The sequence below is a fragment of the Rattus norvegicus genome, chromosome 18, assembly GCF_036323735.1.
Source record: "Rattus norvegicus strain BN/NHsdMcwi chromosome 18, GRCr8, whole genome shotgun sequence".
In the NCBI taxonomy this organism is placed as follows: Eukaryota; Metazoa; Chordata; class Mammalia; order Rodentia; family Muridae; genus Rattus; species Rattus norvegicus.
The window spans coordinates 58,503,110-58,520,839 of NC_086036.1; the positions used below are offsets into that span (position 1 = coordinate 58,503,110).

Below are 17,730 nucleotides of genomic sequence, written 5' to 3' on the forward strand. Positions count from 1 at the left end.
TTTGCTGGCTTCTGCAGAACCTGTCTAGCTACACAGCTTCATGGGTGAGGGCATTACAAGGTCAGGAGAGGTAAGGAGGAAGGACCCACAGGGTAAGACAGGAAGCCAGAGAAAGAGCCACAAGGGCCAGCCTTGTGGGTTCCTATGAGACTCAGGCTAACTTCTTACAACGAGGTACCCCCAATGACCTAGCCTCTTCTTCCTGGTCCCCTACCTCTTAAAGACCTCACTGCCTCACCACCACCACACTGAAGATCCAGCCCCCCAGCATGTGACACACTCACGATAACCCAGACCACATCACATCCCACCGGGTTCCTATGGAGATTACAGTGTATGTCCACACACAGCACACAATGTTCCTCACTGAATAAGCATAGAGAGAGCCAAGCCAAAAAACACAAGCCAGAAATTCCCTTTAAGTAGAGAGAGTTGTAGAGAGAGCTGTCAAAGCTCTGACAATCCAAGACACAGGTTTTATTTTCTCCAATACTTACAGTTGTCTTTATTTTTAAATGAAGGAGGATTTAAAGCTAATTCAAATAAAGGGTACACTGGAAAAACCTCAAGTCTTGGCTGCATACAGAGAAGAGAGAAGGCTGATGACCTAGGCAGCTAGTTACCAAAGATGGTGGTGTTCAGGGGCTCTTTGGTTGGGGAAGATCAAGTGCAAAGCAAACCAGAAGCCTCAGAGGAGGTCTGCTGGGTTAGTCTGCCCTTCAGAAAGTAGTTACTCGGGGTTGGGGATTTAGCTCAGTGGTAGAGCGCTTGCCTAGGAAGCGCAAGGCCCTGGGTTCAGTCCCCAGCTCCGGAAAAAAGAACCAAAAAAAAAAAAAAAAGAAAGAAAGAAAGTAGTTACTCCTTTCTTATAAGCCGGTGCTAACTGGGCAGAACATCTGTAAACTGTGCCAGAAGTCAAGTGTTCCTTTCGTGCCTTCCCCTCACCACCATCCCCTTCCCAACGCTCTAAGAATCTCTAGTTTGTGATTTCCCCACTCAGAAGGTACAAATGGCGAGCATTGACCCTATCCTCCCAGGAGCTATAGGAAAACCCATCAGAATTCAGCCTGGACTTTGAATTTGGATCAAGCGTCATAGGAAGAAGACAGAAGTGTGAGCACATCCCTTGATGGCCTGTACACAAGCTCAGAGAGGCTGGCCTCTAGGACCCTGTGTCCCTAGCAGCTATGCCCGTAGTGGGATCCAAGGGTTCTGTATACTCATCTGCTTTTCTGCTAAGCTCACTGGAGCCAACGAGCAGATTTGACAAGGCACCGCCCTGTTTTATTTAGTTAACAGTACAGCTGTTTTCTGTGTGCACACCTGTACAGTCTCTAACTGAAGATGTCGTCTCTTTTCAGTTCTCTCTGTGCGAGGTCTTCTGCAGGCTAGGAACGATGTTACCACCTGCAAGGTGGCATTACCTTGTTTTTTTTTTTATTTCATTGTATTCGTCTTCTGTTTCCAGGCAAAGACTTCCAGAAATTGTTAATGTTTTGAGGATATTTATGGCCCCTTAGAGTTCAACTGCTATTGGAGCAAGCCGAGGTTCAGCCATGTAAACTCTTAGGTGGCTTCGGTGGCTTTGCCTCTCACCTTCTTCTTCTTCTTCACGGTTGTATGACTCACAGGGGGGTGGTCGGTTTGCCAGTCCTTGTGATGTTGCCCTCAGCAACTAAATATTACAGGTTTATAGATCTACATTCGGCTCTTAATATGCTTTATTTCTGGTTTGGGTGATGGTTTTGTTTGCTTGTTTTCTTTGCTCCTTTCTTTCTTTGCTTCTTTCTTTCCTTCTTCCTCCTTTCCTCCCTTCCCCCTCCCTCCTTCTGTCTTTCTTCCTTCCTTCCTTCCTTTTTTTCCTTCTTCCTCCCTTCCTCCCCATCCCTCTCCCTTTCTGAATTCCTTCCTTCCTTCCTTCCTTCCTTCCTTTATTTCTCCTTCCTTCCTTCCTTTCTTCCTTCCTTCCTTCCTTTCTTTCTTTCTTCCTCTCTTCCTTCCTTCCCTCCCTCCTTCCTTCCTTCCCTCCCTCCTTCCCTTCTTTCTTTCTTCCTTCCTTTCTTTCTTTCTTCCTTCCTTCCTTTCTTTCTTTCTTTCTTCCTTTCTTTCTTTCTTCCTTCCTTCCTTCCTTTCTTTCTTTCTTTCTTTCTTTCTTTCTTCCTTTCTTTCTTTCTTCCTTTCTTTCTTTCTTCCTTCCTTCCTTCCTTTCTTTCTTTCTTTCTTTCTTCCTTCCTTCCTTTCTTTCTTCCTTCCTTTCTTCCTTTCTTTCTTTCTTTCTTTCTTTCTTCCTTCCTTTCTTTCTTCCTTCCTTCCTTTCTTTCTTTCTTTCTTTCTTTCTTTCTTTCTTCCTTCCTTTCTTTCTTTCTTCCTTCCTTCCTTCCTTTCTTTCTTTCTTCCTTCCTTCCTTTCTTTCTTTCTTTCTTTCTTTCTTTCTTTCTTTCTTTCTTTCTTTCTTTCTTTCTTTCTTTCATGTTAGGCATAGCTCCCAGAACCCTTGGATGCAGTATGCAAGTATGCCATGGAACTACATTCCCAGGCCAATCGAGATTTGAAAAAATAATTCAAACACATTAGAAGTTCTTCTACGTATGCATACTGACCTTAGTAGGAAGGCAGAAAAAAATGTATCAAAAAAGTGACCTCTTACAACCCATGAAAAACTCAAATATATACCCACCCAGTATTTGAGTCTCATCTCTGATTCGTTGCTAGTCAGGTCAGTTCTTCACTGTTAATGAATTTTTGTGCCATAGCCAGGCCAGAAACTTGAACCTTCCCACCCTCCTTCCAGTGTGAAGCAGGCGCTGCCGACAGACCTGGCAGCTTGGGACCCTGGAACTTGAGTCTCCAGGAGACTTGAAAGGCAGGCTGGGTTTCCCCTTCGCCTTCATGTTTTATGAGTGTTGAGGAAATGTTGGCTGTTTACTAATTATCAAAGCTGTTTTTATGACTTCCCCAAAGGCAAACAAGAAAAGGAAAGGTTCCAAGTGTACTCCTTGCAGGCCAGGATAAAAGGTTGACCTTTCCTGCTCTTAGGGGACCGCGTGGTTTGCAGCCCTGGAAAATACGACTCGGAAGCATGTTCAGGAAAGCAAAAGGCTTTGAAGTGGGAAGCAGATGGAGGCTGTTGTCACCAGTGGTGAGGTGCACGTTTGGCTGGTAGGGCAGACCTGTACACTGTCCCCGAGTTGAGTAGAGAGTAGTGAGAATGCCAAGGACACTTCCTATCCACTAAGCTTTCTACTGATGTCTCTTCTGGTTCAAAAAGGACCCAGAAAAGAATCATGAGGGCCACAGGGCATCTTCGTGTGTGCCCACAGGAAACATCTCCGCCAACACATCCTGCTTCATGGAACCCCAAACTTAGGGAAAAAAATAGAAGCAAAGAACAAGCCGTTACTACCAAAAATGTAATTATAATGATTTAAGACTATCAGTTTACTTTGGAACAAAAACACATCTGCCTGTTTTAAGTTCCTGGAGACCCTGCAACTGGCTACCAGCACAAGACTATTTTCTTCATGGAAATTTTTATTTTTCATTAGGATCTACATTTTGGGATAAAAATGCCATCGGTCGACATCAAGAATCAGTATAAAACATTCCTTTCCCTAGAGAGGATATGAAAGGCTCTGGGATTGCCTGTTACCATAGCCAGTGGCTCCAATATTTATTTGCATTCTTACTTTGGTCTTTTTTCAATGGACAGGCCCTTTACAGCTCCCTTCCTGTTTCTATCAGCGGAAATTGAACAGTAAAAAGCGGTAAAGAACTCAGCAGTATCAGCTCCCAAGGTTCAGAATTTTTTTTTTCTTTTTTATATTCTCTTAAAAGTGAGTTCAGCTACGGAACGTTCTAAAAATACAACCTAGGGGTGGGTTTATTGTTCCTTTAGCCTTGTGTTAACCTGTTTGAAGAACTATGACAATGTAAAGTTTCCAGTGAGATGCTCTCAAATGTTCATGAATTTGACTTTGTCTTACAGAGGTTAGATTTGAAACTTAACAGTTGAGGGTGCTTTCTCTCTAAGGGCAAATTTACCGACGAGCCTCTTCCAAATGGAAATTTTGCATGGGGCATTGTTTTAAGACAGGCTAACAAGCATATTTTTTCTCACCAACTCTGGGGAGTATGGGGATGTGCCATCTTGACTTATGAACTAGTCGTTACAGCTGGGGAAACATGAATTCAGTGACCTGCACAACAGAAATCAGCATGGCAGACAGGATCCACTAGGTTCCACTAGGAGCTGGCTCCCTGTTGGAGTGACAAGAATGGGATCAGGTTGCTTCAACGCAGAAGGTACAAGAGAGGCTGGGCTTGAAGACTTAGGACATTTTTCTCACTGCTACTATTGACTGTCACAGACTGGATAAAGAATCCGCACTCACTCGGCTGGTGGTTGGGAAGTTTAAGATCCGGTGTCTACTTCTTGGTGAGGTCCTTCTCACTGGTGAGGACTTAGCAGTGCAGATTGTATTATATGGCAAGCCTTAGTGACATGGCTCAGGGTCTCTCCCTTCTTCCTACAAAGCCACGGTCCTGTTGGATCTGTGCCTTGTTGTCCTGTTTTGATCTCCCAAAGGCACCAACTTCAAACAGCACAACAGGATTTGACTTGTGAGCTTAGTCCCTCACAGTGGTACTAGAGCTTTTCTCGGAGGCTGAGCAGGTGGGTGGGGCATGTAAACCAAACAGGCTGAGTGCTCTGAAGGACTGGGGTTCTGAAGCCCGGTGGACACCCCCATCTGCCTTTCCCTTGTGCCACTGAAGAGCTCAAGCGACCAATGGTGTGAACAAGAGAAAGAAGAAAGTATCCAGGTGATCCCATGCTGTTGTCATGGCCATCAAAGTTGATGGAATTCCAGGCATGGTCATAGAAGACTAAACAACCCCGTTTTGAGGCAAGGCTCATTTTTCTCTGGACAGGAGCCACAGGAACACCCATAGCCTCAACATTCCATCTACACTCTGACAAGTTGTTCATAAAAACCAATTAGGTGAGAGACCTCCCACAGTCCATGGTACACCAGACTGGAGAGAGCTTTCCGAGAGCATTGAGATAAAGCAGGTAAGATTGTTGGAAAAAGTAGTCAGAGTAGTGGTTCTCAACCTTCCTAATGCTGAGATCCTTTAATACCCTTCCTCCAACCATGAAATTATTTTTGTTGCTACTTCATATCTGTTAATTTTGCTACTGTTAGGAATCATAATAGAAGTGCCCGTGTTGAGTGATCCCTGTGATGGGGGTGTCCACATCGTTCACAGGTTGAGAACCACTGCCTTAGAGGCTGAGTTTGGGATTACTGCAAAACATGCATGAGTTTTGGCAGTCCAGACCATCGAAGGCTGGCATTCCTGCAGGTCTAGGAACAGTTAAGAGAATTCTTGGAGTGTCAGAACAGCCTGTGGCAGGTTAGCTTTGTGGAGTCTGATGTTAAGAGTGTCACCTGATGGGTTGGGGATTCAGCTCAGTGGTAGAGCGCTTGCCTAGCAAGCGCAAGGCCCTGGGTTCGATCCCCAGCTCCAAAAAAAAAAAAAAAAAAAAAAAAAGAGTGTCACCGGAGTGGCTTTGGGCGACTCCTCTCCTAGAGCCTTGCTGTGTGCTTCAGTCTTGCTATTCTGCATATCGGAGCTCGAATTTTCCCAAAGGCCTTTCCCCTGCAGTCCTGTGAGCATCCTCTCTCTCTCTCTCTCTCTCTCTCCTTCCCACACTGCACAGCAACCCCATGCCTTCTACCTTCCTACTATAAGATACAGGACTGCTCTCCAGCTTCACGAAGAAGTCATCTGGGTTCAGATTTCCAGGTTGGACATCATCTTGCCTCAATTTTGAAAATATTGCTTCATGGGGTAGCAATTAAAAACCCAGATGACATTCTGTTCTCTGCTTTTATGTGAAGCATGGTCTGGTTTTCCCTCTGGGAAGGTTCTGGATGTTTTCTGAAATTTCATCGAGATGTGCCAGTTACCACAATGAGGCAGGGTTGTAATTGATGGAAAGGCGCCCATGATTTCAGTCAAGACTCTAAGTAGGCATAGCCTTGTGCTACTTGCTTGTTGGAGTGATTTTTTTTTATGCATTGTATAAAGAATGTATTAGACACATGATTTCTGAACCAGCAGAGATACGACTTTGGTATTAAGTATCACCTATGTGAGTGTTTTGTAAACACATCCTCTCTTACCTTCTGATTGGCTTATAGCAAAGGCAGGAAGTAGAAGATGGAACTTCTGGGAAGAGATAGGAGCTCTGGGAGAGAGTTAGGTACAGGATGATTCACCAGGGAGAGGCAGAGGAAGAGACACACCCGAACTAAGCAGAAGTAACTAACGAGCCACAGAACTTTAAATAGAATAAACAGGTTAAAAAGTTAAGAGCTAGTTGGGGACAAGTCTTTCTAGTAAGGCCTAGGCATTCATAATAAATATAAGTCTCCATGCTGGTATTAGGGAGCTGGTGGTTCCAAAGGAAACCAGTTATACTCGCTGCATTTGCATATAGCCAGTAAGGAGGTGAGAGCAGCAGTAATACACCCATGTGTCTCACAATGGCAGAAAGGGATAGAAGTAACCAATCAGCTCTAAAGGACTTGAGAGTGGATCCAGGGACAGGTATCAGTGGTCCCTCTAGACTACTGTGGGAAACCAGTCCAGCAATGGTCAGCAGCTCAGGGGACCTGTGAACACAGGTGAAGCATAGGTGGCTGCATGCCCCGTGCTTGGCACTCTTCATATGTGTGTGTGTGTGTGTGTGTGTGTGTGTGTGTGTGTGTGTGTGTGTGTATCCCAGCCTCATGAGAAAGAAAGTATAGCAGTTGGTTCAGGATGGTGGTCTACTTTTTTGGAAAACTAGAGACTTAGCTGTACAAGTCAGTATGGAAGTTCTTCAACAAATGAAAAATATAACCATACTATGTTCTAGCTATGGCACGCCTGGGTGCCTGCCTGAAGAAATCCAATTCCAGGATTTGGAAATCCACACCTACCCATCCAGGGTTATTACAGCACCAGCAGACAAACTGCAGAGACAGCCTAGGTGCCCATAAAGGAGGAACGGAAATATGGTCTACATAATGGCACTTTATTCAGGCACAGAGAGAACTGCAGTTGTGTCATTAGCAGGGAAATAGGTGCTACTGGGAATCACTAGTCAGATGTCAGATTCTCTCTGTGTCTGTCTGTCTGTCTGTCTCTGTCTCTGTCTCTTTCTCTTTCTCTCTTTCTCTCCTCGTGTGGTATGGTGTGTGTGTGTGTGTGTGTGTATGTACACTGAAAAGGGTCATTATTAGGGATAAAGTTGGAAGAGAGTGAGAGATAAGAGGGAGAAATGGAGGGAGTGAGAGTATAGAGACATCACAATGAAAGCCTTCATTGTCATTTATTAATATGCACCGCTGGAATACCAATTAAATTTAAGCATAGAAAAAGTAAGGCCTAACGTTAGGGGGAATTATTTTAGCACATCCAAAAAAAAAAAAAAAAAAAAAAAAAAGAAGCAGCTGAGCATGGTGGCCCACCCTGAGTAATCTCAGCACTTGGGAGGCTGAGGGAAAAGGACCACAAGTTCAAGGTCAGCCTGGGGGATGTAACCAGATCTGTCTTAATAAAACCTCCTAAGAATCGTGACTAGAAACGGCTTTACTTTCTGTGAAACTAAGTGTACTTGTGTCTTTACTGCACAAACTCCTCTAGGGTAAGAAACATGGGTTGCTTATTTCTACCCCTCAGGTCTTTACCGAGAGCCTAGTTCATTGGAGGACCGAAGTCCATGTTCACTAAACCTACAGGAAGAGGTAAGGTAGTCTGGATCCTGAACCCAAATTGGTCTGGGATGTGTGGTTTGAGTTTATGGTGCTCATCCATGTGCCTAGTCTGCCTGGGAACACACGTCACAACCCTCCCTAGCCTTCTTCCTGAGTGGTCTGAATTGACTAGCACAGGACGGCTCAAATAAAATAAAATAAAATAAAATAAAATAAAATAAAATAAAATAAAATAAAATAAAATAAAAGGAGAGCTTCTCGCATTGTGTAGGAGCCTGAGGCTACTCCTACGAGGAGGCCGAGTAGGGACGGCAGCTTCCCACTTAACTCACTTACCTGCTATGTCTCTTGAAGAGACCAAGATGCTTCTCCATACTCTTCTCTCAAGAATTCTCAATGCAGGCAGGATGCCCAGCATTCTTGCAAGGGACATGATTCTAAGTACAGATAAGAAATTCACCGGTATTTCGTGTAAGGACCGGTCATTGAATTAAACAATACAATTCAGATCCTTCTTCACAGTAAATCCATCACTAACATCTCCACAGGGCACAAGCTTCTTCCAGAAGAAAAGTGCAGGATATGAAGGCCAGGGGAGGCAGGATATGCTGGACAGGCTCCCAGACGAGAGGCCGTGTGTCTCTGTGACAGCCAGCTACTTCCCTTGCCGCCCAACGGCAGGTTGTGTGTATGCCATGACTCGTGTCATTATTGTTACCCACTGGCTTTCAGACACACAAGCCACTGGCTGGACAGGACAGCTTGCATTGAAGACCATGTGCAGGCTGAGTCCCTGAGCCACAAGGGACATTCTATCTGTTACGTATGAGGCAACAGATTTATCTGATGGTTTCCCCACATGTTAATTTTACAAACAATAATATAGGTATTTCCAGGAACATGTCACCAGCCTCCTCTGAAGGGCAACTTATTGGCCATTGCTGAAAGACAATGTGGCATTACACTGTAAGGTGCAGTTTTCAGAGAACAGCCCTCAGAGCTCAAGGCACATGCATTATTCTTCCCTCGGTGTAGTATGGCTTTCATGTAAGTTCAGAGGCCCTTAGCTTTGGTATCTGAGGCTTCCAAGGCCAGCTGACACCACCTGTGGTTACCTGTGATTTGCTCTGGATTTTATCCCTGGACAGAGCAACAGCCACAGACTTCCTTCCCTGAACAGAGCGATCACACACTCTGGTGGAGACTTGAAAACAGGAGCTAACTAACTCCTCCTGACTTTTCTTTCTGATAGAGGGAACTGTGGTCGCTCATGTTCTCTAGGGGATAGGATAGTAAACACCACCACCCCGGATTAAAAAACATCTTCAGATGGTGTAAAATATTTATTACTTCAGGGTTTTAGGGCTCTTGTTGGCTTTCGGTGAAAACATCTGGAGAGGCTAGAAGATGACATCATCACAGTGACACCATGGTGATCATTAGTTGATTAGCTATGGCCCTGCTGATGACAGATGTGGCCCAAGTTGGGGCTCCTCTGTCTGGCTCCAGTCTACTTTATGAAGCTTCAGAGGAAACAGTAAAACTGTCCCATTCATTAACCAATGCGGCAGTTGGGACCCTGAATGGACCCTCCTACCTCAAAGCTCTGTTAAGAGCTTGGTTGCCAGGGTAGAATTACTGAGAGGGGTGAATGTTTTGAGAAGTTGGACCTTGAATTCATTCTGCTGCAAGCACAACCACTTCTGAACCTGGGCAAAAGCCAGCCTTTTCTCCCTGTAGATTGAATCCTCTTCTGGTTCTCAGTATGACACCAGTGGGCTTCAGAAGGAACTGGCAGACTTGGCTTGCCTCTTCTGGAAAGGAAGCTGTGTGTTCACATGCCAAGGCTGCGGGAAACCTAGCCAAGGTTGCATTGTGCTCCACAGGTCTCACAGGGGAGAGACATGAGTCATGTGCTTTCAGAAGACAATACTGGGGGAGACAGGAACCTCGGGAGCCCTGTTTGTGGCTTGGGCTTATGGCGAGAAGCAACTTCTTAAATGTAGCTGTGGTGCAGGTTGCTGGACATTTCCTTGCAGCTACCCTCCCTCCTCTTCAGTTCCGGATACTTTAGGCAGTGTAAAGTCAAGGCTGTGTTTGCAGCCTCTTTGGAAGGTAAGTGGGGGTACTGGGCTGAGTTCTAGCTAATATCTTCCAGCCTAAAACCACACGTTGTCTTCTCAGGGACAACTGGTTCCTACCTCAGTCACTTTCTCATGTCCTCTTCTCTTCTTAACCAGCCACCAACCTTATCTCCCAGGAATGGTGCAAAGAGCCTGTGCCTGCAAAACTCAGTTACGCTGGCCTCGTGGGTCTTCAAGACAGACATTCCTGTTTTTCCTTAAGCCACATTATTTGAAAGTTTTCCGATATTTGCTTCAGACCTATTTTGAACTGTATTAGTTGCATACTTATAAAAATACTGAATATAATTAGGTTATAAAGAGAATATCCTTATTTTAGCTCACAGTTTTTGAGGTTCCTTCAGACCCATAGCAGTTGCCTGTGGCAGAGAAAACCAGGGAGAAAACCTAAAAACAGAAGCTCCATGGCATTCCCATGAGTGCCTCCAATGACCTAAAGACATCTCACAGAGGTCCCACCTCCCCAAATATCCACTCCTTCCCAATAAGTCCACCCTGTAACCAAGCTTTTAACACACAGTGTTGAGTTAGGGGGCTATAGTCAAGATCCAAACTACAGCACTCACTAGTGAACAGAGATGGTTGGCTATACCCTCTGGAGTGACTTTGGGAGTCATAATTCACTCAAAGGACAAGCACCAAAGTGTATTGGCTCCCTGGCCCCTCATGGCTCTAACCTTCTGGCACCAGGACTAATTTCCTACCTTTACCTCATACCTCCTCTCTCAAAGCCATATATGCACTGTTTCAGCCACGCATGCCCTCCTCATCCCTGTGAATGGCTAAGGAAAACAATCTCTGGCTGAAGAAAAAGGATCCCTTCAGAATCATACCACAGAGCCAGCTCAGATACTTAGTCCTTTGTTACATTCCTCAAGCCCCGTTCCCAGTAATGATCTGCTTGGTCACTGATATGGAATGACAGAGCACACACCTGTGATCAAAAGGAAGTGGCGGCGGACCAATCAGACATGCAGTGTAGGGGCATTCATCTGGGACACTTCCTCCGTCCAGTACAACAATGACGGTTTTGAAACCAACAGGGCTGCTCCTGCAGCTCCTTAGCTCTTCTAAGCTCTCCTATGTCATTCGTTCCTTGTCTTGGCGTGTTCAATCTTAGGGCCCTGAACAAGCCAGGTGAGTTCTTTATCACTGAACCATGTCCCTAGCAACCCCCCACCCCTTCCTTGTAACTTTGAACAGCTTCATACTGTCAGTCTGTGCTCCTTGTGTGGTTGAAAGAAAGGGATTAAAACCTCTCTCCTGAGTTGGTGTGGTACTACCAGGCCCAAGGAAGGCCTGAATGTGGATTCTTGTAAGCAGAGATGGCCCATTCTTCCTTCCTCCATGTCCCTCTGTTAGGTAGAAGATAGAGAAGGGGGTGGAACCAGAATGAAGACTTTCTAAAAGATAGTACAAGTAAATTTAACAGATATCATGTCATATCTCTTTTTACTGAGTTCTTTCCTTCATGGAGATAAGAACCAGGAGACCCCTCTGCAGAAGCCAGTCTAGAATGTCTTGGGGCATCACAAGCTATTCCTGCTTGTAAAACCTTACCATCTACCTAGGCCCATACTTCAATGTTTTTTAGACAACCAATCGTTCTGACTAGCAATCTAGCCATGAGGTCAATTGTGGGCTATTTCTCCATCTCAAAGATAAGTTAGATGTAACTAAACTATCACAGATGTGCCTTGGTAGCTCTTTCCTGACAGGCAGAAGGCCCTTTTCTAGTTTGATATCCTTAAGAGTGATGGATAGCTCTTCCTGCTACATCAAAAGCTAAGACATCAGGATATTTTCCCATACATACACACTAATGAAGGATCTGTAACCCAAAGAGACCCCAGCTTCATTAGAACACCACTTTGACTCACTATGTTGTAGACTATTCTAGAGAAACATAGGAAGAGATATCCTAAAATGGAAATCTGTTAAATTTCAAGTTGGGAAGAAGAAAGGCTCGCCTTACTCTGTCAACATGGCCCATCACATAAATATTCGTAACATTTTGTAAATCCTCCACACAGAATCCACTGGGCTACTGCTTGTCTTTGAGAGACTTCACATCACTGTCTCCTTTGAGTGCTTGCTTACTTTATTTTACTACTGTTTAAATCATATCTCTTTTTTACTGAATTCTTTCCTTCATGGAGATAAGAACCAGGAGACCCCTCTGCAGAAGACAGTCTAGAATGTCTTGGGGCATCGCATCATACTTTAATTACTTTGAAGGTGGCTGGGCTATAGTCCTTGAATGTCTGTGATTGGGGTAGACTACTCTGGAGGTGGAGACCAGTCATTTCTCCTAAGTGTTTGTTTGAAGACAAACATACACTCATAGAACCCAAGAGCTGTTAGAAGCGATTGCATTCACCAGCCGAGTTTCTATGTTGGTTTCAGGCCCTGTGACCTGTGCTTCCTAAGAAGGATGCCCCATCTCCACGCTTGCCCTTCCTCTGTGCTTGTCGTCCATTCAGCTGCTAACTTGGTACAGTTCCACCAGGACTGCAGCTTCTACAACGTTGCCTGGACTGTCCTGGGTCACAAGCCTGAGACCACTATCACTCTGGGACTCAAGTCTGCCCTTCTTCCACCACTATGTGTGCAGCTCATGCGCACAGCTACTCCAGAGAAATACAGGAGGAGCCGAAGGATTCACCCTGCTACTTGCTCTTACCACGTACAGTGTCTTGGGACTGGTCTCTTGGAGGCTGGGAGCCTGGTCCCTGACCATTCTCCTGGGCTCTAGCAAATAGGGTAAACTGTGGAAAACTGTCAAAACTGTGCACACAGACCGGAAAAGATAATTATCAAATTAAGATTCCTTCCACCCTTATCATATTTAAACAACAGAATGGTTATCATTTGTAACATTTAAGAACAATGTGTGTATGTGTGATGCACTTCTGGGGTGCACTTTGGCCATGAGAGACTTGACAACAGTGAGTACCAAAGATCTAGGCATCCCAGATGCTGGGAAGCCATCCACTAGGCATTTCATATAGGTGAGAAGGCAGAAAGCATGACCTCAGCATGCCCAGCAACACCCTGGAGATTCTACCTCCTGTAGCTGTGTGAGCATGGGCACCGTCATTTTGCTTCTGTGTGCCTTTCCCCAGTCTGAGAAGTAGACTTGAGATTACGTCAGTACTCAGATGAACTAAGCCTGCATCTATGCAGCTGCTGCAGCCCAGAAATAGTTAGGTCAGGCCTCCTAAGGAGGCTCTCTGCCAGACCTGGAAACTGAGGGACAGGACCTACATCCTAACCTGGAGGGTAAATGAAGTTCACTGTATCAGGTAAAGCATGAAGCTTTGCTGCCAATGCTGAAGAGGTCCCAACTGGGAGTATGCTTAGCTCTTTCCAATATCCAACCTACGGGGCATGAACAGAAACATGGCCTCCAGTTAGTACCTATTCCAGGAGATTAATCCACATGGGCTCACCCTTAACATGGCAGTCTTTAGTTGTATCTCTGTTCTCAGGCTACCTGTTTTCTTAGCTCTTTCTTTTCCATATTCCCTCAGGTCCCAGTTCAGTTCAGAAGTAGCTGCTTCTCAAGAGACAATCTTTCTTGATCACCAAGGGATGGTCTTTATGTGTTGATCCTGAGCAGAAACACACACACTGTATACATGAAAAATCTACAGAAATACTCAACATCATATTTTACCACACCTCCCCACCATACTTAAAAACCACTCAACGCCAGGGACAAGTTCATAGATGCTAGAGTGTGTGTCATGCCCTGACATAGTTCATATGTGTGCCTCAAAGAAGGCTGCCCTGTCTCTTATGGAAAAAGAGTAACTATCAGATAAGAACAAGGGGAAAAATTAGAATGGATTTTTGGAGTTTTTCTCTACTTAAAAACACTGGAAGGTTTTCCAACAACACATGCGATCCTGTACAATTTGTTTCTGAGTGCTCTACCCAAAGGTCACCTGCAGCTTGAACCTTAGTCTCGAACCCAATGGAGCCAGGCTTTCTGAAAGGAAGGAGGAATTGGTGTCCTTCGGGGGTAGCTTCAGGGAGGGAAGCTCTGGTGAAAATTAATGCCCCTTTATTTTCTAAAGAGGAAGCACAGCTGTTTGGCCTGAAGGATGTGTGAGAGAAGTAGGGGTGGGGTGTTCTTGGGTTGTTTGTTCCTGAGACAGCTGACACGTGTGCCAAGGACTGTGAGTAGGCAGTGTTGGAGGGAGTGTGTGTCCTCACCATGTGCTAGTGTCCACCCTGAGAGCTCTGCAGATCCACCACCAACTTCTGGATTCACTCCACTGTCCCCCAGAGAACAATGGTTTACAGACGATGTTGTTGTGTTGTCAAGGGAGTGGGGGGAGGGTGTGCGTGCGTGTGTGTGTGTGTGTGTGTGTGTGTGTGTGTGAATCTGCCTCCACACAGGGTTGTTTCTCTTGGTTATTTATAGAACACACCAGCATCTGTCTAACCAGCATCAGGGCATCAGGCAAAGGGCTGAGGCCATGAGGCCATTTCAGTCTTTTCTGCTAAGTGTCTCCGGACAGGCTGCTTAGCCTCTCTGAGACTTGTTTATCTCTTACTGAAAATAGGATTAAACTTGAAACCCGTTTAAAGGACTACAATTGGTTAAAATGGAAAGACACGGTTTTCTAGCTTCCAGATAGTACAAGGGTGTTGGAACTATGGACTCCATGCCTCTCCTGTAACCTTGAGGTGGGCATGAGGCATACTGAGGTGTAGGAGCAGGAGAATCACGCTCACAGCTGAGGGGGCTGCTCCTTATCCCTGCTCCACATCCAAGGGGGCCATCTCTCTGCCTCCACAGTCATACACCCCAATTAACTGATAGAGAGATCGGCTTGATTTGAGTTTCTGAGTTTCAGGTCAAGATCAGGTACCTCTGAAGGGTGTGTCAGAGAGCAGTGGTGGGGAAGGCAGGGCATACAAGCTGCTCTTTTCTCCTGGCCTGAAGGAGAGACTTTCCATGTCATGCCTGCAGTGATCCCTCTCCCACTGACCAGCCTCCTAAAGGTCCCACCCCTTCCAAATGCTGCCACCCTGGGACTGTGTCTTCAACACAAGGGCATTCGAAGGACACTGCAGATGCTGTGCATGCCTGGTTTATTCTATTGAAGCATTGCTATGTGGCATGTCTTTGGTATCAGTTTTTATATTCAAAAATAATGTGATTCTAAACATATATGTCTTTGAAATTGTAAAAGGGAAAAAGGGGCCGGGGCTTGGAAAAGTCATGAGAAGCACTGTAAACGTCGTAGGTTTGTGTGACTCTAGGCTTAAAGGAGTTGGAAATAAATGACTACCAAGAATGGCTTCCTGGGCCCATTGTGGTGAAATAAAAGCACCTACAGACGGTCACCAGTACTCATCAGTGTTGTGATGGCTTCAAGAGAGTATCTGTTGATGACTCTACTAAGTTCCAGTACCAGATCATTGCCGTCTCACATATTCCTGGTCCCACCTTCCCCACTGTGGAGCTCCCATCCCTCTTTTGCAGCTCCTTACACTTGGGATCTTGTTGGGACGCTCCTAGAATTCCTCATCCGAACCCTGGATGAAATCATTCACGATCTTATCCCCTCCTTAGAAAGGGCACGCATGGCGGAGCTTGTTGACCTCATTTGGAGGAGACGCGCTGAAGCTCTGACAGCTGATAGTTTTATTTAACTTTGCATCCCCGAGCTGAGTGTATTGAGAGGCACAACACAACCATCTGCTGCAGCCATTTAATACACAAAAGAATAAAATCCTAATGCACATACGTTAGCCAGGGCTGTTCCGCTGGTGAGTGATGGAGCCAGGGCTCAGTAGGGGTTTAGACTGCAAGTCCTGCACTTTCCTGGAGGATGAACAGACTCCGCTCATCCGGGGATTCGGGGGTTAAGTTCCTTACAACTTAGCACTTCATGCCCTTGAGCCCCATGCTACACTTCTAAGGAAATAGAACAAAAGGGGGTTGCCACCTAATTTTTTTTCTCACAAAATTCATGGAAAAATAGCCTGGTCTTTGCTACTGAGTGCACAAGGTCCCATGTCTGATTATTTGCCTAACACTTGTCTCAGCTGGATGCAGGATGGGATGGAAATGAGGAGGGCTGTGAAGGCAGCTTCCAGGTAGAACATGTGGAGGAGCTGGGGCAGACACCATGGCCTCTCTCCCCTAAGGAATCAGACACTGGGGCTCTCAGTCAGCACCGTTACGGCGACAAATATCCAGGATAAATCAACCCACACAGAAGAAATGCTCGTTTGGGCTCTCGGCTTCACACATCTCAGCCCACGGTCACTTGGCTTTATGGCTTTACGTTTGTGACAGGTTAAAATGACGTGGTAAAAACACCCAGTGGAAGAAGCTGCTTACCTTGTGGCATGGACAAGAAAGAGGGAGAAGACACTATGAGGTCCCAGTATCCTCTGCAAAGTGCACTCCAGTGACCTAACTTCCTCCTGCTTGGACTACATCTTAAAGGTCTCCCAATCATATTAAAGGCTGGAAACCCAGCCTTTGACATATAGCTTTTGTTGTGAGGGTGGCAGGGCATTGCAGATTCCAACTATCTACTAGCACACCCTAAGTCCACAGTCCCCCCTTTCTGCTCTGGTTTGGATCCAGTCTGACCATGCCTTGAGCCTTCTTGAACTAAAACCTAATTTCGATTGCAAGGTATTAAGTGGGTAGAAACTTAATTGACTCTGGCATCTGAAGTGGGGAGTTTTGGGGAAGTGATCAGGATTAGGTAAAGTCATTGGAGAAGGATCCCCGTGACTAAATCCTGATAGGATAAGAACTGATTCTTTGGGCTCGTGCTCAGAGTCCAACGGTCTCCCAGTGGGAAGGAATTGTAGATTAGTAATGGTTAATACTTGGTTTGTCTTCAGAGCCAGTGGGTAATCGGTGGTAGTATGTTTATTTTTCCCTCTTACGTTTGTACAAATCTGAGCCATAAGACCTTTATCCATGACCAATGCTTATATAAAGTCTATAAATACTGATTACTCCCCGCAACAATTATAGGAGGCACCATGTGACAGCTCGTGCAATCGAGGCAAGCACGGATAGTGAATTTCTAAAGAGGTCAAGTGAGTGGCAGACAGGAGTACCCATTTAGATAAGAATATTACAAATTAAAGACACTTTCTACACCCGAGGGTAGTGCATCTTCCCCTATTTGGTGGGCAGGTGGTACTAGGGCATGTGAGAAAGCAGGCTGAGTAAGCCATGGGGAGCAGTGTGGTAAGCAGCCTCCCTCCATGGCCTCTTCTTCAGTTTCTGCCCTGACTTCCTTCAGCGATGGACTGTGACCTGAGAGTTGTAAGCTGAAATCAGCTGTTTCCTCCCCCACAAGCTTTTCAGCAGCAGTAGAAACCCTAGCTATGACACTCACAGAATCACCTCTCCAGCCTTATTTTATTGAGTAAATCCTGTGATTTGTTTTTTTTTTTTTTTTTTGGTTCTTTTTTTTTTCCGGAGCTGGGGACCGAACCCAGGGCCTTGGGCTTCCTAGGTAAGCGCTCTACCACTGAGCTAAATCCCCAGCCCCTTGTGATTTGTTTTTAAAGTTAAGTAGAAAAACAAAACAAAACAACAACAATAACAATAACAAAAGCCCTTTGTCACAAGAGGAACGAGGTGGGGCTTTACATAAGGACTCCAAGTGCATCTATATACTGCAAAGTCATGTCGTCTGTGACCTGTGCCTCAACATTTAGCTGTCACTTTATCAGTCTGTCTCATTCTAGTGAGAGCTTGGCAGTTTCTATTTGTAATGGACCCAAACTGAATAAAAGGAGCCATTCATCCAGTCATCAGACTTTCT

General features: G+C 45.4%; 1 long non-coding RNA gene across 1 annotated transcript; it reads left to right on the top strand.

Moving 5' to 3' along the window:
- Positions 1-9,671: 9,671 nt before the first annotated feature.
- LOC108348798 (uncharacterized) lies at positions 9,672-15,271 on the top strand. Its single transcript, XR_001842121.3, has 2 exons — positions 9,672-9,881; positions 12,317-15,271. It is a non-coding gene; the product is annotated as an uncharacterized LOC108348798 (long non-coding RNA).
- Positions 15,272-17,730: the final 2,459 nt, after the last annotated feature.